The 21,983-nt window shown below is 39.5% G+C and overlaps 1 long non-coding RNA gene across 4 annotated transcripts in view; it reads left to right on the forward strand.

The window, feature by feature from the left end:
* LOC121456119 overlaps positions 1-21,983 on the forward strand; it is a 94,012-nt gene that overhangs the window by 1,628 nt on the left and 70,401 nt on the right. For 3 of the 4 annotated variants that reach the window (XR_005975592.1, XR_005975596.1, XR_005975594.1), the window contains exon 2: positions 899-958. This is a non-coding gene — a long non-coding RNA (uncharacterized LOC121456119). Of the gene's footprint in view, positions 1-898; positions 959-2,069; positions 2,160-21,983 lie in introns of those variants that run through there. The other variant, XR_005975595.1, reaches the window with a different exon arrangement.

The raw sequence follows: 21,983 nt of genomic DNA on the forward strand, positions 1-21,983 counted from the left end.
CTTAAGCGGTCTTTTTTTTTTTTTTTTTTAATTGAGGAGCATGTACCTTGATTTATGTCCAAACTGTAGCTGAACGTCTTTGTCTGTGGGTGATGTATGGTGCAGACCATTTCATCAGTTCTTACGAGTAAACACCGCTGTCCCACTAAAAATATGTTTTGTTCGGAGTTAATGGTATGGAACAGAGCATTCTCCACAAACAGCTATCTTTTATTGTGCTGGGGCCGCGGAAACGCTGAGCAAAGTGCAGGAAATTGGCATCAGTCCTCGCGTCTATTAGCATTTCATTTGTGAGTAGCACGATGAGACGGTAGGTGGACAGAGGGAGCCAGGAAGGGTGCCTTGCTGTTCTCCCTTTCTCAGCTGGGGCCGCCTCGCCGGTAGCCGCTTTCGCCAGGACCCAGTAAATCAGCCTTAGTTCCCCTGACTCCGTGAGCATCGCTTTGCCCAAGCTCTAAAGCTCACCGGGGCGGGCGAGCTGTGACTTGGTGCTAGGGACCTGGACTCTTAGGCTGGCTATTTGAGGGAAAGTTGCTGAGTCCGATATCGGCAGTTCCCAGGAACGGAGTGTTTGTGTGCTATTGAAGGATTTTCAGTCGCTTGCTTTCTAGATCCTTGTTAAAAAGGAGCCTGGGTGATTGAGGGACTATGGAGAACGCAGCCCCGTGCAGCAGACGAGACCGAATAAGGTCCTGCTCCCTTAAAAACTGCTAATTGATGGATGCTGCGGGCAACAGACACTGTGAATAAGATGATTAGGGGGAAACAAGAATCAGGAAAGGCTTGTATTGCCACTAGCCTCGTTAGTTTCCTTCTCCTTAAAGCGGCTTGGTAGATTTTTTTCCCCTTTTTTTCTTTTTAAGTAATATGCTAATGGTTTTTATTCTAAACCGGCCAGCACTGACTATCCTCCGGAAAATGGGATCCAGGAGAAGTGACGCCCTCCTCGAACTGAAAGGTAAAGAAAAAAAAAATCAACGTTTTATTTTCTTTCAAATATTGCATGTGCTTTTTTGCCAAGAGTGTTGGAAAACTGCTTTCTAAATATGATTGCTTAAATTTTGAATAGTTTTCATTTCACGTGTTAGGTTAGAAGAGAACCGGTTAGAATTTTATTGTCAGTCATTTGCCAAAGACTGCCCAGCTTTTGTTAACCAAGTGCAATCAGGTACCTTCTGTGTTTCTTTTCAGCCTCGGGAATGGAGAGCTGCTGCTGATTGCTTGGGTGTCCACCCTCATGGGGAGGTGGGGGGGGGTGTTGTCAGTAAAAAAAAAAAAATGATCTTTAGGTTGTGTAGATTTTATTGTTAGAGCTAGTAAACTTCAGCCAGAACTACAGCATGTTAAAGATCTCCTCTGGCTTGAACATTCTTTACAGGGTTCCTAGGTTTCCAAAAGCCAGGGTAAAGATGCCCTTATTGTTTGATTGCAGTTGTTCCTCTCCTCTTCAGCTTTTAGCTGAGAAGCTTTCAAAAGTTCTCTGCTGCCTTGCTTAAGTAATACATGGTGGCTTGAAAAAAATTTGAAATAACTGACTTTTTTTTCCCCACAAGGTTTTTGTTTTATTTATTTATTTATTTTTTTTAAAAAAACTGTTTTATGCATGCTTTGTGGACCTCAGCTTTGCAGAGCTAAACTCTGGCTCCCTTTGCTGGGGTTTCTGGCTGCAGATCTTCTCAAAGGCAGCATCTTCTGGGAGTCATTAATTTCATAAGACATATTTAATTGTAGCTACCTGAAGACAAATACAGCCTGGTACGTATAGGAGGGTATTGTTGTAATATAAGATGTCATAAATTTCACGCTGTGTTTTGCTTTGCTGTGATTTCAGAGGACTTTAAGTCAGTCCTGGATAGCAGTCCATTTGCAGGAGCGATTCAATCCACTCTAAAGAATCTGGGGGAAAGGCCTGTAATGACATTTTGATGACTTTCGTTTTAAGGTGTAATAGAAATTGAGTAAGATATTTTTAATAGCCACTCTCTAATATCTCACTCCAAATGCTATGTTTTTATTGCTCATTCTAGCTTCCCATTTTCTGGGGCTGTTAATGTTGGCTGGTAATTGTTTTGTTATCTGTAGGAATCATTTTTACCCTTATGTAAAAGTTATTTCAGAAAAAGTCTTGCTGCCTTTATCTGAGCTCCACTCTTAAAACAGTGAGTATTCCCAGCTTGCATCTGCTTTCATGTGTCATATCCTAAGGATAATCTGTTGGTTCTGAAAGAAAGGAGTTCTCAGGGTGATAGCCTGTGCTTTAAAAAGCAGACAGAAAATGGCATGCAAGACAAGGGAGACCGGGCAAACGTAAGAAACGACTGGGGTGGGCACATTTTTTTTTTAAATTTTAAGTTAGACTAAGAAATAATGTACATACATATGCAGACATTATATGTTTTTATTGATAGATAAATGCAGATACATCAACCTAATGAGATTCCAGCGAATGGTACCAGGAACGCCTTGGCACTTCAATTCTTTCGGGAGCTGTACACACACACGTAGAGTTAATCACCTAGCTTTTGCAGAATAAAACCTTTTGGGAAAAGAAGTTGTGACACAGTGAATCAGTTGTCTTGGAATTCAAATGAAATCCTTCCATCAGTTTTTCCTGTGCAAGTTACACAGAGTCAATTGCTTCCAAACTGCATTGTTCTAAATGCTAATTAGGAATTAAAAATACAATTTAACTTGATGTGCGTGAATATTTAAAGTCGGAATATAATCCTGCTGAATGAATACACCATTAGTTTCATTTTTTCATCAAAGTAAAATTAAACTCTCATATCTGATTAAATTATTCCATTCTTGTGATATGTTTGGAAATATCTTGGCATCTGCTTTATTTTTGTAAATAATATTTTTTCCAAATATCTTTATAAGTACAGCTGGGTACTAAGAGAGTATTTTTTTTTCCTTGACAACTCTAATTTTGTCTTTTGTCCTATGATGTACCAGTATTCTTACCTGTCTTCTAGAAAGTTGTATTGTCTTGGAAGCTATTTACCTAACCTATTTGTCAAGAGTTCGAGCTGAAAATTAACCCCAAACTTGTCTCTTTAGAGATTGTGTTGAAATTATCAAAAGGACTGAGTTGGTCTTGGGATATTGTTAATCACATGGTCCTTAGGATTCATTTCCCTGATACTAAGAAGGTTCTTGAATAATTTATTAAATATTTCCTTAAGCTACTTTATTTTTTCCAAACAATATTATCTAGTAAAATGCTTTTAGAATGTTACCTACCAGGGGATGGGCGTTCTGGGATACTAGGGAAGACATCAGCCCAAGTAACTATTCTAGCAGGTTGGCAAGGATTCTCCTGATAAAGTTTTATCTACAGGTTTGTGTTGAATCATGTTCTCGACCCCACAACAGATTTTAATTTGTGTGGCCATCAAAGATACTAGAATGGTTTAAGAAAATAAAACTTGTATTCAAAGCTTAATTGTCTGCCACTTACTAAAAAAAAAAAAATGTTCAGACTTTGGAATGCAAAGATTGTATTAATGGTGTTTCTAATCTGATTAAGTTATTCTTTTTTCCTGATCCATTTCTTAGGAGATGGCCTGTATACATGTGTAATGACCTTGAATCCTTCTAACACTGCCAGACTTTATGATTTTCTAATAATGCACCATAGCAGACAGAACCTCTTTGCATCCTGAGTAATGTCTCCACGTCGCATATTGACGTCCTTGATGTTTCTTGACATTATTTAGCCACAGAACATTTGTCGTGTATAAACCCTCGGATTTCCCTCATGTTTCTGACAATTGAGTTCACAGTTCAAATGCAAATCCTGAAATAAATTACCAGGCTAGGGGTTTCCTTAGAGACAGAAAGATAAGGTCACACGTAGTGAATAGGAACATATGGCATATAGTTAATTATCTAAATCATAAGGATTTGAACATAGTGTGCTATAGACTTTTTGAAAAATACTGATTTTTCAGAAAGTATTTGTAGAATCCAATTTGCTAGAAGTTTCAAACATGGAAATCAGACATATGTTTAAAAGCCCGCTCCCACTGTGAATCATAAATGTTCATGCCTTCAGAAAACATTCTTTAGTGTCTATAGTATGTTGACATGTCACTATTGATCAAGTTATCAACAGTATATATCTGTTTTTCACTATTATAGGGATCTTAGTGGATGTACACATATCATCTTGGAACATATTTCTCATGCTGATGTTTTAAATAATTTAAATATATCACACACACAAATATATGCACACACACAAACATACACACACATATACATACAATCACAAAGACACACACAAACATACACAACAAACATACACACACAAACAAATGTATACACATACAAACACATGCATACACATACACTCACACAGACACACACACACAAACATACACTCCAAACATACACACACAAGCAGATGCACACACATGCATACATACAGGCACATGCAGAGCATACACACAAACACATGCGCACACACATAGTTAAGAATGCATAGATAGGTCAATCAGCATGCACCTCGAGGAGTCATCTTACTGTCATATGTGTTTAAACATATTGAATATATATTTAAACATATCATCTCAATGAATCCCTCCCTTCAACATTTAGATCTGCGATACAGCACACACTCAATAAATTTCCTCTTCCTTTCCTCTTCCAATGCTTCTTACACTATGACGAGAGTTTAAATTATAATCTACTATTTAAAGAGATTCTAAGTCTGGTTATTAATACCTAACATTTATTCACTGTATGCTAGATGTGGCTCTAAGTGCCCTTTTCTCTTACTATCTAATCTTCTTAACTACTTCGTAAGGAAGGTTCCACACACTCCTTTTTCAGATGAAGAAAGGAAGGTTTGGAGAAGTAAGATAACCTCCCCCGATGTCACAAAGCTAGCCAACAGCTTTGATGACTTAAAGCCCAAGTTCTTCAGGTTCTATTAATTTTTCTAATCATTCAACAAATATTATTGAGCCCCGGGAAAGGCTTAGACTTGTTCAAGACACTCAGAATAAAGGTGTAGCTATGGTAGGCTTTAAAGCCCTTGGACTTAATTTCCCCAATCTCTGCCTATAGAGTGAAGGCACCTCCCAGCTAGAGTGACATTTCCCTAGCATCCAATGATTTCCTTGAGGCAAAGGAAGGCGATTTTATGAAATGTCTTCCCTCTTTACATCTTAGCACCTCTCTTCAGTCCTTTGCAACTGCATTATTGCCTCTTTCTAAACAGGGATTCTACCCCAGAAGCCCATCTTCCTCATGAAGCCAGTTAAGCTTGTCCTGAATTTTCTCTCATTATTCCTATACCCCAAACAATTTTCCAGTGCCCTTTCAAACTGTTCCCCTGCTTTCAGGTGCCCGAGAAAAAATTCGTGGATCTCAAGAAACCCATTTTAGAAACGAAATTCTCAAATGCTCTACTCGGCAGTGATCATTTGACCCCTGGCTTTTCCGGCTACTAAGGTGAAATCAGACTGGGAAAAGCTTCTCCCATGCTTGGTGTCAGTGTTTGTGGATGCACCCAGCTGACAAATTGTCAGAGAATTCAGGAAAACAGCAATGAAATTGAGGAAGAAAGAAAGTGTAGGGTTAGGAAGCTTGGGACTCAGAGCCCTCCTGCCTAACAGAATGCCCAGTGCCTGAGCAATCTCCCATCACATAGCACATCTCCCAGTCACACTGGGAGGGTGAGAGAGATGAAAGAGGCAGGGACCACTGTGGGGGATTTGCATTCAGAACCCAGCATCTTTAAAACTTCCATATGTTTGTATCATGGTTAGAGATCGCATCAAGGATGGTACAGGTGAATACAATGCAGTAATTATCAACTGCAACTTTTCTTCTCGGGATAAGCTGCCATCTTAAAACAACACGTATACATTTGAGAAGGGATGAGCATCTGTAGTTTCTAAGAGAAAACACACATGCTGATGCACTCCGTCTCTGAGTCCACAGCAGAGATGACACATACTGATGTTGTTGGTTTCATGATTTTACTCTATACATGATTATTCTTCTAGTGTGCGGGACATATTTCACCCTTATAAAAGTTGCTCCTCACCCCACCCTCACTCCACCCAAGACCTTTCTCTTTAGCCAATATTAAGATTTGCTAGTTAATCCTTCATACTAGATTTTACATTCAACAAAAGTTAAACCCAATCTTCAATGTTCTGATGCAAATATTCTTTATTAACCATCATCTCCTAAGGTTACTTTAATTTATGGTTTTGTTCAATTGAATTAAAAAATGCAGCCTTCACACACGTAGAGAAGTACCCACATCTGTATTTCTGTGCTGTCTCATTCCAAGTTATTTTAGGCACAAATCCAGTGGGCATCTTTTAAAAGCAGATATTACGCCTGACTTCTGCTTTGGGGCTATTCTATTGCCTGTGAAAGGCAGATTTATATATGTGGATCCAAATATAGAATTTGTTTCAGGGAGATAGTAGATAGATAGATAGATAGATAGATAGATAGATAGATAGATACATACATACATACATACATACATACATAATACATACATAATACAAACATACATACATACTTAAAATATGTACTAATTTTCCTTGGATATTTGAGCATAGTGTTATGTGATGTACCTTTTGGACATTTAGGGATGGATGCATTTGGAACTGCTCTGTACTTTGGGGACTGCTTGTTCTCTGAAGTAGGGATGGTTAAGCTTTGGCCCTAAGGCTCTGAGCTTGCCTTACTTTACAAAACAAGGAAGGAATATTTCTTCAGCCAGTTGAAATAGCAGCAGCTGAACACGCCACTGGAGTTCCAAAAACAAAATGGGCTCTATACACTTATCATACACTGTGTGATGTTGATAAAGGGCAAGAGATGGCTTGGAATTCCTTTAACCCCAACTTCCTATGGTTCCCTCACTTTGACATGAATTTCAGGCATGAGCCCTGGCACCTAGCTACAGTGTCTAATTGTTGGTATCTGGCTGCCACCTGGATGCACAATCGAGAGCAGCGGATGGCAGACAATATTTAGCCCCTGCGATTTTGCCATAAGGACAGACCACATGCAGTTGACAGTAAATATTCAATTAGCCAGTTTCCCAGTGCACTCCCAGTGAGTTAAGTTGGTTGAAGTCCCTTACGATTTTGATTGTCTCTGTCTTGAACTCAAAGCACACAAATTTGGATACATTGACCATTAATTGGAATGTACACATCTAAAGAATGTACTTTAGAAATAGGCTATTTCTAACTAATTTTTTCAAAAGATCACAAAGAAAACCCACCTTGCACTCTCTCCTTCATTGGCTGGATGTGGACTTAAGATGAAAAAAAGGAAGAAGAAAGGAAGAAGAAAGACTGTAAGTGACGCACGAATAATACCATTCTGTTTTTAGGCGTGTTGAGTGATGATGCTGTTGATCTTTAAAAGAAATTCCATGTGGTGACATTTACAAAAATAGTTTCATGTTAGCAGCTTTTAATTTTCATTTAAAAGATATATGGAGAGCGGTGAACGTTTCAAGTGGCAAGGCAATTACCTACAAGGTGCACACATACCTGGTGGAACCGGAAGCACATGGTGACTCTCATTCAGGCTTGTGCTCGTGTTTCCTAAGTGCCAAATGCTATAGAATAAAACTATCTGAGGGAAGAAGCTACCATTTTAAAGACTGAGTCTGCTTTTTTTTAAGTCCAGTGTTTTCAAAGAGCCAAAACGATTTGACTCCATTTTATACTCTTCATCTTTATCCCATAATTCCATGCAGTGACATCCTACCCATTTGAGTTCACCCGCTTCTTGGTGGATCTCTAACATTTATTTATAAACATCTTAAACTTAATCTCTGCAGTGGTTTTAAATTTTTGTTGGCTAACTACAATAAAAAAGTGGCTATGGAGTTTTTAAAATTTAACATTTTTCTACAATTTGGAGAACTCGGTATTTACATTTCAAGTAAGGACAAAATGGTGTCATATAGGGCCTTGGTAACTCAAATGGTATGTCTTTGATTCAATGACCAGGATTGTTATAAATTTGGAAGATGTAGGCATTTCCTCACTCTCTTAGCCCATTGACTTTTCTCCTCCCTTCATTATCTCATCTAACTACGGTTGCTAAGACTACATGAAGGGTTTTATGTAAGGAGGAAATGTGATCTTTTTTTTTTATCAATTGTAATAATTGGAGGGAGAAAAAGAACTGTACAGAACTAATTGTCTATTATAATGAAATGACTCTCCAGCAATCATACTTCAGCACTAAGAAGGGAAAAGCTATTCTTTTACAGGTACAAAGCTTTATTAACTATCAAATGTAGTTTTTAGGCTTAGAATATTGGCTCAGATTATCTGTGAGGCAATGCACGTATTTATTCCAAAGGAAGGCTAAGTCTTAAAAATGGACTTGAGGATTATTCGGTGATTTCACCAGCAAAAACACAAGATGTCGATTTAATCAAAATTTCCAAAGATTATGTAATGTTGTAAATTATTAAACTATTCTGTGTTTTATTAGAGGCTTATAATGAAAATGGGGGGCATGCACATGTGTGTGTGATGTTGGGGATGAAGGGGTTAGTAAAATTGACTATTACTTTAAGTATATTTCAGAGATTTTAGCATAAATGTCAATTGAAATGTTTAAAGGACTCTTTATCATTGTTTTTGTGTCTATCTTGTGAAACACTTCGATTTCCTTTCCATCTTGAGAAGACAGGATCATAGTCTGTGATGGGAAGTTTGTGAAACTGTCCCCAGCATCCATAAATGTATGATACCCTACCCACACCTTCATTTTCTGTCAGAAATAATAAGCAATTTTCACTCCTCTTAGATTAAAAACACTATATAATTAAAAGCTAAGTTTCATTTCTTGGTTTTCATCTTAAATATAAAATTTTAGGATGTAACGGAAAAAAAGACAATGACTGTCTATGCAAGTGAATCATAATTTTTCCAGAAAAACAAAATTAGCTACAATGTTTTAAAATTTCATTAAAAATAAAGTTTTTACTTCCTTGAATTAAAAACCAAAAAGCCACTAAAGACTTAATTGTCCTCTTTTTTATAAATTTTGAATGAAGACCTGTATTTATTGATTGATTTATTTATTCCCTTACTGCTCCCTCAGGTAAGGGAAGAATTGGATAGAAAATTATGCAGTCATTCTTGTGACTCATCTCCTATGGGTGGCATATGTTGCTCTCTAAACAGATGAAGGCAAGCATCATTCTATGCAGGGTGGTGGGAGAGACAAACAAAGGGTAAATTCCTTAAGATTCCTTTCACATGATAGGGCATATGTGGGCCATCATGGGAAGAATCAGACTGAAGGATGCTAAGACCGCTTGGCAAAACATGTTGCAGCATCCTCTAAGACCTGACAGCCTTGGATTCTCCACATCTTGAGGACAAGGTTCACTGTCCACTTGTCTAAACAGATACTTCCAACAGAGACATGGCATGCCTTCTGCCGATGCCTGGGATTGCCTTTGGGCCTCCCACATAAAGATGCTCACTCACTCCTATCTGCCTTGAGCTATATTTCATTTTGATAGCTGTTTGCAGAAGGCGCCTTTGAACTTCATACAATCTGAAAGGTATGGCTAAGAAATCACTCAATATGATTTCTTTCTTCATGTCTCCTCGCCCCACAACATAAACATTAGAGACAAGAGGCATTGTGTCTGACCGCATGCTCCACACAAACTTTAGACATAGGGTTTGAAGCAAATAAAAATAAGCCCCAAACTTGAGCACACCCACCTACTACACACTGGAGAATATACTAGGTATTGAAATTTGTAAATCGGGACAGAGGAAAACTTGAAGAAAAGGGTCAAATGTTCAATTATGGACTCAATTATTTCCATTTTTAATTTGCCTCACTAGATTGTGGGCTACTCAACTTCTTGTTCATCCTTAATTTTGGTGCTATACTGCTGAAGCAAATATGTTTTAGGGTAGGCATCCTCATATTGCCCACCCCCAGGAGATAGTGGATCACTATGTTGGGTCTCCAATGTGCTTATTCATAATAACTTTGATATAGGTTGCTTATCACCATCAGAGTCTTTAGCCCGATAATGTAGCTGACTTATTTTGAGTAATGGTCCTCTTAATGGTAAATACAATTTTCCAGGCTTCATCTTGAGATATTTAAATAAGCAATAGGGTTAAAGTGTTGCATCAATGTCCAGGAGCACTGAGCAATTTTCTTGGCCCTCTAGTGAATTCATTTCTTGCCAGTAATCAATGCATTTCTGACTCTTACAGGCAAGTTCATTTTCTCTGAACATGAAAGCACCGATGATGTTTTTTTGCCCTTTTTTTTTTTACACTGGAGTTTAGTATCTGGTTGAGCATAGTAGATTTTTTTATGTCTGACATTCTAAATGTGAGTTCACATTTTGAGGAGATGTTTGTTAGAAGGCCTCTAACCTTGTGTGATGATGGTTGGGGATTTGCCGAGCTGATGTTTCTTCTTCGTGTTCACTTTGAGATTCCAGGAGAATCAGTAAGCCAGAAACTCTAAATCAGACAAATTTAAATTGGATTTCCAGACCTACCATTACCATGGTCCATGACTCAGCATCTAGATGTACTTTGTTCTGTAGATAGAAGCCCATGCTACCGATTTTGTTACCATCTTTCTGCCCATTTTCTCCATGTCAGGTAGCACAGCCATATGCAATCTAAGGTAAATGCTATTGTCTACCATCTATAAGTAGCTATATAGAGGGTTGCACAGGTAAAGAAAAACATTGCCAGATAAATACTAGTTAAGTTCTTATTGGCTGGTTCATTTTCTTCAGTGGGCTTTGCATTCAGAAAAAGACACGTGGGGTCAAAAGAGACAAACACAAATCAACTTTTGCAAAACCACCATTTAGTGTAAGCCTTTGTGTATAGGATTAAAGCTACGCTGCAGTGTTAATAGCATAGCATAAGACTGGAATGTGTATTTCACCCATGTGGCCACGTCGCATGCTGATGCTGAAGTGTGCCTTTTGAGTGGCTGTGGAGGGCTGTGTGCTATGAGAGCTACTTCATGACTTTCTTTGTGAAGAAGCTGATGCAACTCTCAGCTTGAGGGGCTCGACTCCTCAGTAACGACTCTGGATAAATGTCCACTGCTTGGAGTTGAATGGGAGCCTCTAAGGCAGTTTCTGTACCCAAGATGAGTAGTCAGTGCTGTTTGAGAAAGAGCCTGACATTCCTAAGGAGTGTCTTGATAGCTCTAAAGAATTCTCTATCTGTGATTTGGATGACTTGATAAAGAAAAAAAAAGAAACATGATGAAGATTTACTTAGAATTTAGAACTTTCATTCTCTTGTGGCTTTATCCGCTGCCCATTTTCGGGATTTTTTTTTTTAAACTCGAGCTTCTCCTACTTCATCTGCAGGCTCTTGAAGTCTGTGGGATGCCCAAGTGTGTACAGAAACTCAGAAATAGCACAGTCTCTTTAGTTAAGAATAACATGTCAGTTTTCTTCTCTTGCTTTTGTGTGCTCTCCAGAGCTCACCCATGCGTGATGTTCCAGTTGACTTCAAAAGCAAGTCTCTGGTCGGATTAGCACCACAGGACAGAGAACTGGGTGTGAAAGAGTCTTAGTACTTTTATGTCCCATGGGGGAGCTGATAGAGACCAGCTATGTGCCTACCAGGATGGATTTGTTCATTAATGCCCTTCATGGTAGAAGAGGCAAATTTGCATAATAATTTCATTGTCATCTCTGGATGGTCTACATCTTAAGACTATAAGTATTAGTCAATAACAAATACATATTTAAAAATACCCAAAAGGTTGATACATAGCTATAATTTCTGCACTCAGATTTCAAATCCACTGATGGAAATAAGAGACTTATTTTGCAGAGAGAGAAGAGTATAAAGTCATAAAGCTTTGGGGCATTCATACACTATGGGCAGTTTAAGCACTAGAAAAGGGGGCAGTGTAAAATGGGATGTGTATGTAAGAAACCACAGCCCAAGGATATTTGCTTTGCAGACATTTCCAACCATATTGGCTCTTCTATCAAGGACCAGATAATGGTCTTGGCTCATGCAGAGCAGGGAGAAGGCTGGTAAGCTGAAGATAGGATCACAAACTTGGGATGTACACTGGAAGAAGGTATAGGAGTGAGAGACGAATGCTTCTATGATGTAGGCATAAGATAAATACCTCAGGTGCAAGAGTTAAAATGGATACGACAGAGTGGATTGGCCACATCACTAGGAATTCAGGAGAGCCAGTTGTATGAAGTATCAGTCTAGACAGCAAAGGAAGAAGCCAGAGAGAGATCCCAGGGAATAACACTACCAATTCTACAGAGGACAGACGACAGAGTTGCCTTAGAAAACAAAGACGTTTATTAACCCTCAGAGAGTAGATCAGACTTTTTTACTATCCATATTTGTTATTTTATTATCATTCACAAGAATAGCCCTCCAACAATCAAGAAAGTGCCCACATTTCTTCAACATATTGATTTTTATCCCCTTGAATAAGTGAATAATTTCTATACTCATGAGTGGGGTTGCTAGATGAGATGGCAAAAAAAAAAAAAAACAAAAAAAAAACAAAAAACCCTTATAAACAGATTTTAAAAAAAAAGGCCAAAAGCATCCAGATGAGGGATCAGTAAGTTTTGACCTGAGACGATAGATACAATATAAGATAAATAGAGTTAAATTCAGGAACTGGAAATGATAAAATCACTTAAAACATTGATAGGATCTGACACTGTAGAACCAGGGAACAAAACAGGCAAGGGTGAGAAGGAATAAAAAAATGCTTGTAGTCTTCTCTTTTCTAATGAAAAAGTTGCCCATGGAGAGCAAGACTGGCTGAGGCTATGCAGTCTTCCAGAATGCTCTAGAGACCAAGCCTTTCAGAATGCTCTAGAGAACAAGGCTGGCTGAGGCTGTGCAGTCTTCCAAAATGCTCTAGAGAGCAAGGCTGGCTGAGGCTTTGCAGATTCCAGAACGGTCTAGAAAAAGGACCACCCTATTTACCATCATGATTCCTTCTGCTGGTCTGCAGAACAAAGGAAAAAGCAGGAGGGTAATTCTTTGTAATTTAATTTCTCCCATTTTATCTCCAGGATCACAACTATGTGCTGCTCAAATTTACATAAGACTAAAATCAGTGTTTAATTGTCTGCCCCCCCCCCCACACTCTAAAGTTGTGTAAGGCCATTTTGTCCAGTATTGTCTGTGGAGACTCTACAGGAGGAAACACTGTCTGTGTGGTGACCGAGTCCATAGATTCTGCATTACTGGAGCTCAGATTGAATCTCCACTGCGGTTATGTTCTAGTGAATAGAGCAGGGACAGAAATGAATCATTTGTCTCCAGAAATTGTCACTCTGCTGATGTTGCTTTTGGAGTTGTTGGCATGCACACTGAGGCTCTAACAATCCTGTTTGATTTGTCATCAAGCCCTTGGTAGTCGACTTTGAAAGGAAAGAAAAATATTGTGAGATTCAAATGAGCTTTTCATTTGAAAAAGAAAAGCCAGTGTAGGGAGCTATCTTTTCTAATTATTATCAGCTATTTCTCTTCTGAGGCATACGCCATAATTTTTTGACCCATCGCCTTGCTGAGTATTTGCTTCCCACCCATGAAACATCTTTATGTTTAGTTTACTAGATCCTATAATGCATCATTAAGCCATTTACCATCATTCTCTCTTATCTATAAATTCTGGAAGGGGGAACTGTTAGTAAAATAAGATTTGATAGTTATAATGAAGACTGGATTTGGAGAGGGTCCCAAGGCTAAGTGGTGGCAGACCTAGGAAAACTCAAAAATCTATTTATAATAAGATAAATCTCATTGAAATATGCTGTACTTTTTGTTGTAGTATAGGAGATTAAAAAATGCAGAAAAATACAGGTGAATATAATTCCTATTCATCAAGAAATCAGGTCTCCGGTTGGATATTTCATAATGTACTAATATATCTATTAAATGAATTACTGTAGAATATAAACACTCTGGTAATAGTGGACAGGAGTTAAATAGGGATGAAATAAAGAAGATATATAATTTTAAAGATATTAATTATTTAAGAAACAAATTCCCCTTTCTCTCATTTTGCTAGGTGATAAGAAAATACCAGATTTGACTTGTTTTAGGTTTTGCTTGCTGAAGAGCCTGAATACTACCATCAGGCCTAGGGCAACTTGCATGGAAAGTACCCCAGATATGATGTCATAAGAAACATAGAGGAAAGGGAAGAGGAAGAGGGAGGAAAGCTCCCCATGGAAGCTAAGGTTTCTCTGATGGAACTGAGGTCTGGGCTAGAACTCAGCGTGGAGGATCAATGGTTCAAGCACAGGGTTTCTTCTGTCTGTGATGTCCTTCCACCATCAGGGTCCCTCTCCGTATTCACCGTGGTGTCTCCATCCCATTTAAGTATGCCACCTTGATATCTGTATATGTGACATATGTCTTTTTCTCTGCCTGCATATTCTTAATGCATCAGTGAACTAAGTAAGACTTTCTGGGTTGCAGATTCCAACTGAACTCCTGGGTTCCTTTCTAGTTCTTGCTGCATGTTTGGTCCTAATGATCCATTCAACCCACTTCCCAGTCTCTCGCAGTACCAGACCAACCAAATGGTGTCTCCTCACCCATCTCCGTCATGGAGTTGACTTCTTCCCTTCCTTCAAGTTCATCCTCATACGATACACATGTTGCCTTGTGCTGTCGTCCTCTGTTAGGATTTACAAGGCTCATCAAGTTCAGAGTTGAGTTGCCAGCAGCTTACCCTGCACATCAGGCACCCACAACCCAGTATGCACAAATTAGCCTCACCATGGTTCCCCCGGTTTCTCTACAGTCTCTGTTTGGTTTTAAGACATTATTGTCTAATTCATCAGAAGTAGAGAGACAATAGTCATTTTTACTCTCCTGTTTTCATTTTTGTTGGTTGCACTTCAGGCCAAGGGCTAGAACTAGTTAATTTTTTTCCCATCTTAAGTATTTCTTGATTCCCTTTACAATTGTCACTCATTATCATCACCGGTTATAGTTCATAGTTATTGCTTCTTGGGGTTAGTCTCCTGCTGGGACATCTAAACTACTGAACGTCTGATCCATTAGGGTCAAGTCCATCCAGTGCAGAACCCACAGCAGATCTGCTGTGGCAAGTCCAAAGGCTCCCAGGGTTGCCCCTCCCTGACAGATACAAACAAAGTAGCCACAACCTACCTTCTACTTTAAACCCACCACTTCCTGCCTCTTTCTAGGCTTTTGTTTTCCTCTGAGAACTCAAGTCTTATTTCAAAGAGGGGACTCGAGTAACATGCAACAGTAGAGTCTTACATGTATGGAAGCTATTTGTGTTTATTTGCTGTCTGTGGGGTCCCCAATTCCCTTTTCACCCCCTCTTTTTTGCCCTCCTATTCCTTTTTTAGTTGTCACTCTGGTCACACTCTTGAGGGCCTGGTCCTTTATGTATTTTGTCCCCATGCCATTCCTAACTATGTGAAGCCTTACCCATACACTGCACCTAAGCTAGCCTGTGCATCAATTAGATGGTGTTCCCGTTTGTGTTGATAGCTGTGAGCAGCTTGCTTTCTTTTACGGAAATTAAGATTTTCCTAAATAAGAATTTAGCCCATCACTGAAAAAATGTTTGCCCATTCCACTACTGATGATTGAGCCATTTTAGAAGACTTATTTGTATATGGGTTTATCTTTAATTTTTCTTTTCAGCCCATATGAATAGCAGTAACAAGTCAAATGTTACAATTATCTTTATTGTGACCTTCTACCCAAGCACTCATACGACATGTTATAAATGTCTTAGTCTCAGAGATGCCAAAAAGACTAGCTTTTGGCTTACAGAGTATCACAATTAAGGTGTCAGGGGGTGCAGTTTTCTGGATTACAGATCAGTCTCCTCGAGAGAGTCAACCATTGCTTCTTGGCAAATCTTAAACATTTAAAGGTGTTTTTTCTAACGCTTTCATTCAGTAACATACTTAGAACATGGATCTCCCCAGGTGGCCAGCTACCATGCCAGAGAAACGCTTTTAAAAGCTTGATTCATCCACATTTCAGAAATATATATTTTTATACTAAAAAGGAGCACACTGAGTGTGGCTGTCCCCAAAATACTACACATGCTATTTTCTCAGGAAGAGAAGTGAGGTTTATTTTTTGTTAATGAAATGCCAAACAAGCTCCGCCAACTTGCCAGGCGGAACAAAATCAGAGCATCGTTGGCAGTACCCTGCATGGCTCCATCCACGCAAATGTTTTGCAATAATTTAGCTTAAGCAATTATAATTTCTCTTTTGGCCAGGTTCTTTTCAGGATAAAATTGGGGCACTCAGGAACTGGGGAAGTTATTCACAATATTAGAAGCACTTAGAGACACATCCAATAGTGCCCATCAGGATTGCAGTTCTTCAACCCAGGCCTTTCTTTGCACCTTCAATGGAAGACTTTGGTCAAGGACCAACAGGCATGTAAATTCAGATTTAAACTCCCATTCTCCCTACCGAGTTTTTATAATGTAATATATTCATTGCCTCTTTCTGTTTTTCTGTGTACCAGAAGAAACGAACACATACCCACGCCTTAAGAATGTACAATTAGAAGTCTCTCTTAAAACAGGACTCCCCAAAAGAGGAGGCCAACATGCAGATTAGACACAGTGTTTTTTTTTTCTTGCCATAGCATCAACATTTTATCACCATATTGGAATCTGTTCAATTAGTGAGTATTTTAACTTTCATGGAGGACATGGTTTCTCCAGTGAAGACTTGCCTTTTCTGCCGTGGCTCTAGAGCAAGCAGGGGAAATGTTTAAATGTATGAGTTTGGTTGTGTCCCAATAAAGCTTTATTTACACACACAGAGCATCCTGTATCTGGCTTCCTGGATGCTGTTTACCAATTCCTCATTTAACTCATTGCTTCCACTAGTAGCTCTTGCTTGGGTTTTAAAGTCATAAAAACTGAAGACAGACATTTACTTCACCTTAACACTTAAGAATGTAGTCAAAATAAACACTTGAGTTCCTTAAGGTTTAACAAAAAACGATGGGACTTAAATTTTTTTTTCTTGTATTTGTTGTTTTTGTGGTGGTTTAAAGAAAAAGTAGGTCACAGATTTTATCTCAGTACTTTAACCTGTCCAGTTAAAAACAAGAAGACAGATCTCATTTGCTGTGAATTTGGGTTCAGAGCCAGGTGGTTTCCCTGTTGCTTTCTGCTCACTGAGCTGAAGGTCCTCATGGACATCTTGTCCCAGATGATATTTGGAAAATCCTGTGAAGGGCAGTGGCTGAGGGCAAGAGAAGGTACCACTTCTATCCCCATCAGGTACAAATGTATTCTTGACAGAGCTGTGTGACCAGCAGGAACAGCCCTAAGCCAGACTGCAGGAGAGTCAGGTTACACTCAGTTTTCTCTGACTGCAAGTCCTATGGCTTCTCATTCTTGCAATGCAATCATTTCACACCAGCAGATTTCTCTAAATGCTTCTATTCTTTGTATGAAGATTGCCCTTCATAACACTATTTCAGATTTTTGCTCGTCCCTGCTTGGGTCTTGTGGACTGGGTGCCTTGTGCCTCTAATGGTATACTAAATGCATTTGTATTAATCCATTAAAGAAATTTTTTTAAATCCTCTTTCCTTTGGGGAGGAAATGATTATTTGCTTGTATTAACCAAATTTTATGTTTATATGGTTCAAAATGATTGTTGGTGACATTGTAGACGTTTACAGAACTCTCCTGCATGTACCTTTTCTTCTTATGGTGGTGTATATTTCTGCATAACTACATAGCTTTACAATTATGCAATCACACATTCGTGATTATGTACATATATAGGCTTGTGTATCTGAAGGGGACAATTAGAATAGCCGAGCTCTCAAATGGAGGTCATTCTGGCTTGTATCTGTTGTGAAAATGGCATCTAAGTGGAGATAGTGCACAGATGTTGAGCTTCCGGAAAATTCTACTATCCTTGTAATAATTGCTACATGCTTCCAGCCACATAAACAAAGAACACTTAGCCCCTTGCATACAGACACCTTTATACGCCAGTCTTCAGAGCCAGTTATTTTTAAATTTGCAGAATTTGCTTGCAGCATGATTCTCTGCAATATCTTCCCATCTATTTCCACTGTGTCAAACTATGACAGAAACAGAGGGACGCGGGGATAGACTAATGTGTCACTCAGGCTGGCTGGGAGATAAGCTGAGAGAGCAAGAATCGGGTGACGAAGGAGAAAATGTGTCTTTGTTTGAAAAAGAACTCTTCCCTTTCCAGCTATATATATAAAACTCATCCATTGTAAATGGCTAAGGTTATCATTAGTAACGATAACGCCTTACATATGTCTAGGGCCTCATAACTTACAAAGTCCTCTTGGGCTGTTAATTCCTCTCATCCTCTGACAGTCTGTCAATCTGCCAGCACAGACCTTATTAGTTCCTCCGTGTGTCCCAGCCCTGCAGTGACTTCCTGCTGCTCTTTCTAAACCTGGTACCTCAGATCATAGATCCTGGAGCAAACCGGCCATGCGCATCTCCCAGAAGGCCCGGGGTTTGGCTCTCCTGCTTGGTGATGTGTGGAAATTTGCACACTGAAGTTAATTCCTACTTAGAGATAACTCAGATCATTAAAAACCTGAGGTCACATAACTGCAAATTATTGAGGTCATGCTATTTTTTTATGGAGACATGTGACAACATTAAAAATGGATAGTATGGATTAATTCCAAAAAATTTATTCTCACTTATGTCATAGAGTCATTTGGGCCCCATCCATTTCTCTTGTAAATTAGTCCCAGATAATCATAATTATGACCCTTAGGTACCATAAGAATGAAATACGTCCTAATTACTAAGAGGTGTTCATTTATGTCTTTTTGATATACAAGGATTTTTCTGCACCGTGACTCCCTGAGAATCAGTCCCCTATATATGTGATTGGTTCACATGATTAGATGTTTCTCCCAGGAGTATTTCTGTGAAAGGAAGCCCTACGCTTGGTGCTGAATGCAGTCAAATCCTATGATGACTTTCGCCTCCACTTCTTGTTAATGTCAGTCATCCCGACTCCCTTGCTCATTAGCCATACGTCCTTCCCGAAGTGAAACCATGTTGAGTGCGCACCATGATGATGCTTTATCATGAGCGAATGCTTTCTGTGTCACATACATGATCGGATATCATACAAGATCCATGAGGTATTATTCCCGGCATTCGTATAAAGTCATCCCCGGGAAACATACGTTGCTCAAAGCCAAATAACGAAGAAGTGACAGGGAAACATGATTCTATCCACACAAGTCAAAAACTCTCCCCATCAAACCACAGGCACAGCGGAAACTAGTCGTGCAGAATTGATGCTGGGAGCTTCCGCCAGCCCTGATTCTCTTCACATGAGGGCTAGCCTGGTAGTTCTCTTCCCTGGGACTGTCAGAGTAGTCAATATCACCTGACAAACCAGAGGTTGAGGCACCTGGTTGTAATCTCGATGATCAGTGTTCAATGACATCGTCCTCAATATTCCCTTAGAGTGTACCCACCATGGGAGAGCCCCGCCCAGTGCATTGTTTTGTGTGGAGGTAGTTTTATATATTCAGAGTTGAAACAAGACCATGACACGGCAGGGGCCTTTTGTAATCACTATTTTTTTTTAATTCATGTATGACAATAGGAAGCATTGAAAGGAAATACTGGGGCAAGAGTTCTCCATTTACCTTGGATACAAAATAGATGTTTTTTTCCCCTGCCTTTGTCTAATGAACAGAACAGACGGTGCCCACTCTTCCCGGGGAGTGTGAAACAAGAGATAACTGAACACAGGCTTCCTGATCAGCTTTTCACTCTAATCAGAACCGGGTTTTAAACAAGCTGACCTGCTATGAACACGTGACCGAGCATTGCCTTGAACTCGCTCATCTGCACAGTGGCATGAGAAGGTGAGGGACATCTCCGAGGAAGTCAGGCGTGGGCTATTAATTATGTGTAAGGAACGGATGGTCCCCGGGAAGCCACCATCAGCTAGAGAGACCAAAACACTGTGCAGAAGAACTTCTCCGTTTTCATGAGGGATTGCTGATTTCACATGCAAATTGCCCGCTAGTGCAAAGATGCTAACAAAGCAAACTGTGCCTCTCTGCTCAGGAATTCTAAAAAGAAATAAATGTCTTCTGTATTTATTAAGCCCTTATAATTATTCCTGGCATGTCAAGTAGAGCAGGAATAGAATTGGAGAAGATTAGGGGAATGAAATTTTAACATGATATCAGTCTTAAAAGAATTGAATGAGTGGCCCCAGAAATCGTCATTCTTTAAATATGACTCTGCCATTTAATTAGAGAGAGAATGCATAACGAAATCCTGCCATCATTCTAGGGTTTAGCATAATTTTGAACAGTCAGGCAAAATGGCAAGATCAAGCTTGATGTCACACTATAGGACTTCTTAGAACAAAGGGGAATGAGAGGTGTATGGCAGTGGCATTGGAGTGAGGATGTTGGACACTTGGCAGCCTGGTCCTTCCCCTCCTTGGACTTTGCTCCTCTGAAAATGGTTTCCGAGTGGAAAAGTAGCAGAGTCAAACCAAGCAAGATTTCTTAAGAAAAGTAATTCTGGTATCAGCCGCGAAAGAGGTGACTTTTGCATCTGTCACGTCTGAGGGCTCCTGAAGTGTTGTCTCATTAAAATGTATGTTGAGAATTAATTCACATTCATTTTGTTAAGAGCCAAATCACCTGGGTTGAATTTGTGCGTGGAATCATAAAAAATGAATAATGAGAAATGGTAACAGGCCCGCAGAGTGGCCAGGGAGGAGGAGCATAGGTAAGCGGAGCCTCTTCTCCCCCTTGGTGATTTTTAATGTTTCTTCGTGTGTGTGTGTGTGTGGGGGAGATAGTTCAGTCACTAAAGTCATTTCTTTGCAAACATGGAGACCTTTCTTACATCCCCAGAACCCATATTAGAAAATAAGAAGCTGGGTATGTTGGCACTTGGTTATGGTCACACTGTGGAGGAGGCAGAGACAAGAGGAAGCATGGGGCTTAATGGCCATCCAAATTAGTCTACTTCATGAGTTCAAGGCCAATGAGAGACTTGACGGATGGTACCTGAGAAATGGCCTGAGATGTCTTTGAACTTCCACATGTACAGACATACATTCACATACACAGGGGCATGCATACACACATACACATACTGGGACATGCATGCACAGACCCATACATCCAAACACAGATGAACACCTACACATTTGGTGTTTATGGAGGTTATTCTGAAGCTGCTACATGGTGTGAAATAAATAGAATCTTTAAAACAAGTGACAGGTTAAAATTTGTAATTGACTTTCCATGGTTTCCATGTAGGTGGTAATAAGAAAAAGAAGAAAATTCCAAAAGAAAGTAAGATTTATACATTTTATTTTGGTAAGAAAACCTGAAAAGAACATTTAATGGTCTTGTGAGGCTGGGTGAGGAGATAGGACCCAGGGGAGAGGATTCATGAAGTTGCCTTGTTTGGAGCTGTACATGGCAGCGTTTTTGGAAGATACTAAAAAAGGCCATGATGTACCTGGCCTAGAGATGCTCAGAGGAAGAAAATTAGAGCCTCCGCTCCCATCATCTCAGAGCCAAAACAATGATAACTTATGTCTATACAGATGACTGATCTTAACAAGTACAAGGCCAGACTGGATGGCTCAACCTCTCACTCTGCACGTCATCTTGGCTGCCCATCACCCGAGGGACAGCTACTTCTTTCTGTCCTGTAGATGATTTCCAGGAGATCATGCTGGCTGCCCTCTCTTGCTAGGTTAAGACATTTGTGTTGAGTTGTTATCAAGACATTTAATGTTTTTCTAAGACTTCAACTGCTCTTGACCTCCCAAGGGTTCTAATTTTAGAACTGCCCGTGATTGGCAGCTGGCTACTTTGGGGACACGCCATCCTCATCTCGAAAAGCAGAGGCTGGGACTCATTTCACAATGA

This window comes from Microtus oregoni, unplaced genomic scaffold, assembly GCF_018167655.1.
Source record: "Microtus oregoni isolate MIOR12 unplaced genomic scaffold, Mior012 000001F_ref0000356, whole genome shotgun sequence".
Lineage (NCBI taxonomy): Eukaryota > Metazoa > Chordata > Mammalia > Rodentia > Cricetidae > Microtus > Microtus oregoni.